Below are 6,000 nucleotides of genomic sequence, written 5' to 3'. Positions count from 1 at the left end.
CCGATTAGAAAATAGCTTAAGCCTACATAAAGGTTGATTAGATGAAGGAGGAAACTAAAGATTTACATCAACTAAGTAAATCAGAAGTTTGATTATTGAACCTAGAAAATTATGGACATAGTGATTGAGAACACTGCAGAGTTACTCTAAATATCAGATGTCCAGTTAGAAGAATATCAATCTCATAAGAAGTCAGTATAAGGCTCTCAATGAATCATGTAAAAAAGTGCAAATATTATAATAGAAGTTCAAGTTGTGGATGTGAATTACACCTATGAGGAAATGAGGTCATGAAAGGGATAGAAGATGTGATGCGAGATTTTAAGGTAAGAACGGTGAAAGTGAACAACGTACGAGATACTTAGATACAGAAGGTTGGGAATAGTCCATACTTCAGATAGAAGGCTAGAAGTGCTGGGATTCAGTATTGATAGCAGCGTCGACAGTGGCATATCTTCCAGCCTATGGTTTCTAGGTACCAAGAGATCTAGCCAAGAAAGTAAAGAAGAGTTAAAGATGATCTGATGTCTCGTTTGATGTTCTAGAATAACATAAGGGAATCTAGGATGAAAGGAAGTTAAAGGAAGGCTGCGAGTAGTATAAATAGATATATATGGGTCGCAAGCTAAAGTATAGTAGAGCAACAAGATGGTAGGAAGACATGAATAAAGATAAGAAAGGGTGAATGAGAAGGTGATGAGAATGGATAAGCCCTCCGGTTTAAGCCCACGAAAATAATAAAGAGTTGACTCAGTATAGCCTGAATGAGATCAAAGTAACCTATGACTAAAATGAGGTTGAATAATGATTTAACCTCAAGCTCAAAGGATCCTTCTCGGTATAGCATTTAGAAGAAATAGAATGCTGACCTGGTAATAAAATAATGGTATAATGGTGACAGATAAAAGATGATGTTTGGGCCTTTGATTGAATAATGATTTGAAGAAAATAAAAAGAGAAGGAGAAAAGATTTCGTAGACGACACGATATTAGAATACCCCCATAAGGTGAATCACATTGAGATACTATGAAATACGATTATGGAAATAAATTCAAATATTTCTCGATGCAATGTAAGCCCTAGTGGCAAGGTATTACATAAGAAGTTTCAAGTTATCAGTGGTATATTATAGATCAATATTGGGGAAAATCATAATGGATGGACAAAAGTCACAAAGTATGAGCTGAAATTAGGTCGTTATTCTTAAGAGGAATAGTAATGAGTAAGCATTAAAGGACTTACATTTATACATATGGGATAAACAACAAGAGTAAGCTGGAATTTGGTAGCATGCCTCAACAATGATAAATCAAAGTGAGAGTTATGGTATAATGTAACCTACCTAGGTGTAGTAAAATCATGCGGATAGATATTCGGGTCTATGAAAATTAGATGTAGCAATATTCGTAATTTCAATGAAGTACCAAGCAAAGAACTTCAGTATACCTACAAATGCCTAGAGGGACATTTTATCAAGCTCTATATGTGTTTGTAAAGTGAGGCTTAGAGATTGTCTAGAAGCTAGAGCAAAAAAAAGAAGGAAAGAGGAGTCGCATAGGCGCACTTACCAGGTCAGAGTCTGTCACGACCCGAATTCCCACCCTCGGGAGATGTGATGGTGCCTACTAGTACGAGCTAGGCAAGACAATTAATTGCATAATTTACCTTTTTACCCATTTTATATTCATTAACAATTTCGAAATAATAACATTTAAATAATAGAATTTAACACAAGCGGAAGAAAGAAACAACAAACTATCTGAACATGAATATCTAATACAACTGTTTGAGTCTCGACTACCAAGAACTGGTGTCACAGTTTCACAGACGGTCTAAGAATACTACAAATAAAGGGTCTGAAAGGAATAAATACAACATTGTCTCTAGAAATGCAAGAAAGAAACATGAATAGTAGATAGAAGGAGACACCAAGGCCTGCGAACGCCTGCAGGACTACCTCGGGTCGCCTGATGATCAAGGATCAGCAATCTCACTACGGTCCGAAGTAGTCCTGCAGGCGTTCGCAGGCCTTGACATCTTCTTCTATCTACTATTCATGTTTCTTTCTTGCATTTCTAGAGATAGTGTTGTATTTATTCCTTTCATACCCTTTATTTGTAGTATTCTTAGACCGTCTGTGAAACTGTGACACCAGTTCTGGGTAGTCGAGACTCAAACAGTTGTATTAGATATTCATGTTCATATAGCTTATTATTTCTTTCTTCCGCTTGTGTTAAATTCCGTTGTTTAAATGTTATTATTTCGAAATTGTTAATGAATATAAAATAGGTAAAAAGGTAAATTAGGCAATTAATTAGCTTGCCTAGCTCGTTCTAGTAGGCGCCATCACGACTTCCAAGGATGAGAATTCGGGTCATGACAAGTTGGTATCAGAGCTCTAGGTTACATGGGTCTCACAGTTCACAGACAAGCTTAGTAGAGTCTGAGGGATGGTACAGAGACGTCTGTATTCATCCCCCAGATGCTACAGAGTTAGGAAAAACTTCACATCCATTCTTTCCTGTCGTGCAATTTTTTTCTCTCAGTACTAAATTTAAACCTCTACTCTAGTCCTTTCGCGAATGGCGAGGTCATGTACTACTTCTTCGGCTAAGCATCAACACAGATCAGTGATAGATCAGCTATGTCTTCGGAGGCTTTGTAGAGGTTGGATAAGTTTCACCAAGCTCTTCACTACTTTCAGCCATGCATCTTCTGAGGATCCCCAAGATTTTCTAGGTAGCTATAATGAGCTTCTCAGGAACATGGGGATCGTGGAGACCAATGGGGTCGAATTTTGCTACTTTTTGCTTGTCTGGATCTGCTAAGACCTATTGGAGGGATTATTGATTGGCTATACCAGTTAGGTCATCCGCTTTGACTTGAGAATAGTTCACGTAGCTATTTCTGGAGGGGTTTCTCTACATCACTCAGAGAGAGGTCTATCGGAGGCAGTTTGAGCATCTCCAGCAGGGTTCTATGACTGTTACTCAGTACGAGATCAGATTCATCGACTTGGTTTGTCATGCTCTTATCATACTTCCCACTATAAGAAAGAGTGATGAGGTTCATTGAGGGACTCATCCAGCCCGCTCAGTTAGCTAGAGGTGGAGGTAGAGGTATTAGAGGTGGAGGTAGAGATGCTAGAGGTGAAGGTGCAGGTACTATTCTGGTTTGTGGTAGGGAAGCTTCGATTTTATTTTGCACCGTATCTGGTCATGCCTAGTGATTCATTGAGTGCTCCTATATATGTGTCTATGCCAATGGGTGATCCTATTGTAGTAAATCGAGTCTATCGCTCTTGTATAGTTGTGATTGGGGGTCTCGAGACTCGTGTAGATTTATTGCTTCTAGACATGGTTGATTTCGATGTCATATTGGGGATGAACTAGTTATCACCTTACCACACTATCTTGGACTGTCATGCCAAGACTATGACCTTAGCTTTATTAGGTTTGCCTCGTTGATAGTGGAGAAGGACTCCTGGTCATTCTACCCGTAGTGTTATCTCTTATGTGAAGGCTCGACGTATGGTCGAGAAGGGGTGTTTGGCCTATTTAGCATATGTTCGTGATTCTAGTGCTGAGGTTCCTTCTATTGATTCTGTGCCCATTGTTCGCGAGTTTCCTGAGGTATTCCCTTCAGACCTGCCAGGTATGCCCCTCGATAGGGATATTGATTTTTGCATTGATTTGGCTCCGGGCACTTAGCCCATTTCTATCCCGCCGTATCGTATGGCCCCGTCTGAGTTGAAAGAGTTGAAGGTGCAGTTGCAAAACTTGCTTGAGAAGGGTTTCATTAGACTTAGTGTTTCGCCTTGGGGTGCGCCAGTGTTGTTTGTTAAGAAGAAGGATGGGTCGATGAGAATGTGTATTGACTACTGGCAGTTGAACAAGGTAACAATCAAGAATAAGTATCCATTGCCGAGGATTGATGATTTGTTTGATCTGTTTCAGGGTCCCAAGGTATTTTCAAAGATTTATTTGAGATATGGCTACCATCAGTTGAGGATTAGGGCATCCGATGTTCCTAAGACAGCTTTTCGCACTCGATACGGGCATTATGAGTTATTGGTTATGTCATTCGGGTTGACAAATGGCCCAACAACTTTTATAGATTTGATGAACCGAGTGTTCAGGCCTTATTTAGACTCATTCGTGATAGTCTTCATTGATGATATTTTGATTTATTCCTGCAGCCGGGAGGAGCACGAGCAGCATCTCAGAGTGGTTCTTCAAACTCTGAGGGATAATCAGTTATATGCTCAATTCTCGAAGTGTGAGTTCTGGTTGAGTTCAGTTGCATTCTTGGGTCATGTTGTATTAGCAAAGAGTATTCAGGTTGATCTAAAGAAGATTGAGGCAGTCAAGAACTGGCCTAGACCAGTATCAGCTACAGAGATTCAGAGTTTCTTGGTATTGGCATGCTACTATCGTGGAGGGGTTTTCATCTATCGCAGTCCCGATGACCAGGTTGACCCAAAAAGGTGCCTAGTTCAGATAGTCGGACGAGTGTGAGGCGAGCTTTCAGAAGTTCAAGACAGCCCTGACTACGACACCAGTGTTTGTTTTGCCCACAGGTTCAGGGCCTTATACAGTTTATTGTGATGCATCTCATATTGGACTTGGTGCAGTGTTGATGCAGGATATCAAGGTCATTGCCTATTCTTTGCTGCAGTTGAAGATTCATGAGAAGAACTATCCGGTTCATGATTTGGAGTCGGCAGCCATTGTTTATGCGTTGAAGATTTAGAGGCAGATGAGGTGGTTGGAGTTGTTGAAAGATTATGATATCACCATTTTATATCACCCTGGAAAGGCCAATATGGTGGTTGGTGCTTTGAGTAGGAAGTCAGCCAGTATGGACAGTCTTTCTTATATTCCGGTCAGTGAGAGACAACTTGCTTTGGATGTTCAGGCTTTGGCCAATCAGTTCGTGAGGTTGGATGTTTCTGAGCCTAGTTGGGTGTTAGCTTGCGCGGTCACTCATTCTTCTTTATTGGTGCGTATCCGTGATTGGCAGTATGATAATCCCCATTTGTGTGTCCTCAGAGACACGGTGCAGCACGGAGGTGCCAAGCAGGTTACCTTAGGTGATGATGGAGTTTTGAGATTGCAGGGTTAAGTTTGTGTGCCTAATGTGGATAGACTCTGAGAGTTGATTTATTCAGGATTTGCGGCAGCATTATTGATGGAGAAGAATGAAGAAGGATATCGTTGCATATGTGGCTCGGTGTTTGAATTGTCAACAGGTTAAGTACGAGCATTAGAGGCCTGGTGGTTTGTTCCAGAAGATTGAGATTCCTGAGTGGAAGTGGGAGCGGATCACTATGGACTTCATTATTAGACTCCCACAGACTCAGAGGAAGTTTGATACAGTATGGGTCATTGTTGATAGGCTGACCAAGTTAGCGTATTTCATTCCTGTGGCAGTCTCCTATTCATCCGAGAGGTTAGCTGAGATCTATAACCGAGAGATTGTTCGTCTTCATGGTGTACCTGTGTCTATCATTTCGGAGTGAGGTACGTCATTTACCTTGCGTTTCTGGAGAGCAGTTCAGTGAGAGTTGGGCATGCAGGTTAAGTTCAGCACAACATTTCATCCTCAGACGGACGGGCAGTCTGAGCGGACTATTCAAATTTTGGAGGATATGCTCCGAGCTTGTGTCATTGACTTTGGAGGCTTATGGGATCAGTTTTTGCCTTTAGTGGAGTTTGCCTACAACAACAGCTACCGGTCGAGTATCCAGATGGCTCTTTATAAGGCTTTATATGGTAGGCGGTGTCGGTCTCCGGTTGGATAGTTTGAGCCGGGAGAGGCTCAGTTGTTGGGTACGGATCTGGTTCAGGAGGCCTTCGACAAGGTCAGGATTATTAAGGATAGGCTTCATACAGCTCAGTCCAGGCAAAAGAGTTATGCCGACCGCAAGGTTCGAGATTTGGCTTTCATGGTCGGTGAGCGGGTTTTACTTCGAGTGTAGCCTATGAAGGGCATGATGA

This window comes from Nicotiana sylvestris, chromosome 12 (genome assembly GCF_000393655.2).
Source record: "Nicotiana sylvestris chromosome 12, ASM39365v2, whole genome shotgun sequence".
Classification (NCBI taxonomy): domain Eukaryota; kingdom Viridiplantae; phylum Streptophyta; class Magnoliopsida; order Solanales; family Solanaceae; genus Nicotiana; species Nicotiana sylvestris.
Note: the sequence above shows the minus strand (reverse complement) of the source record.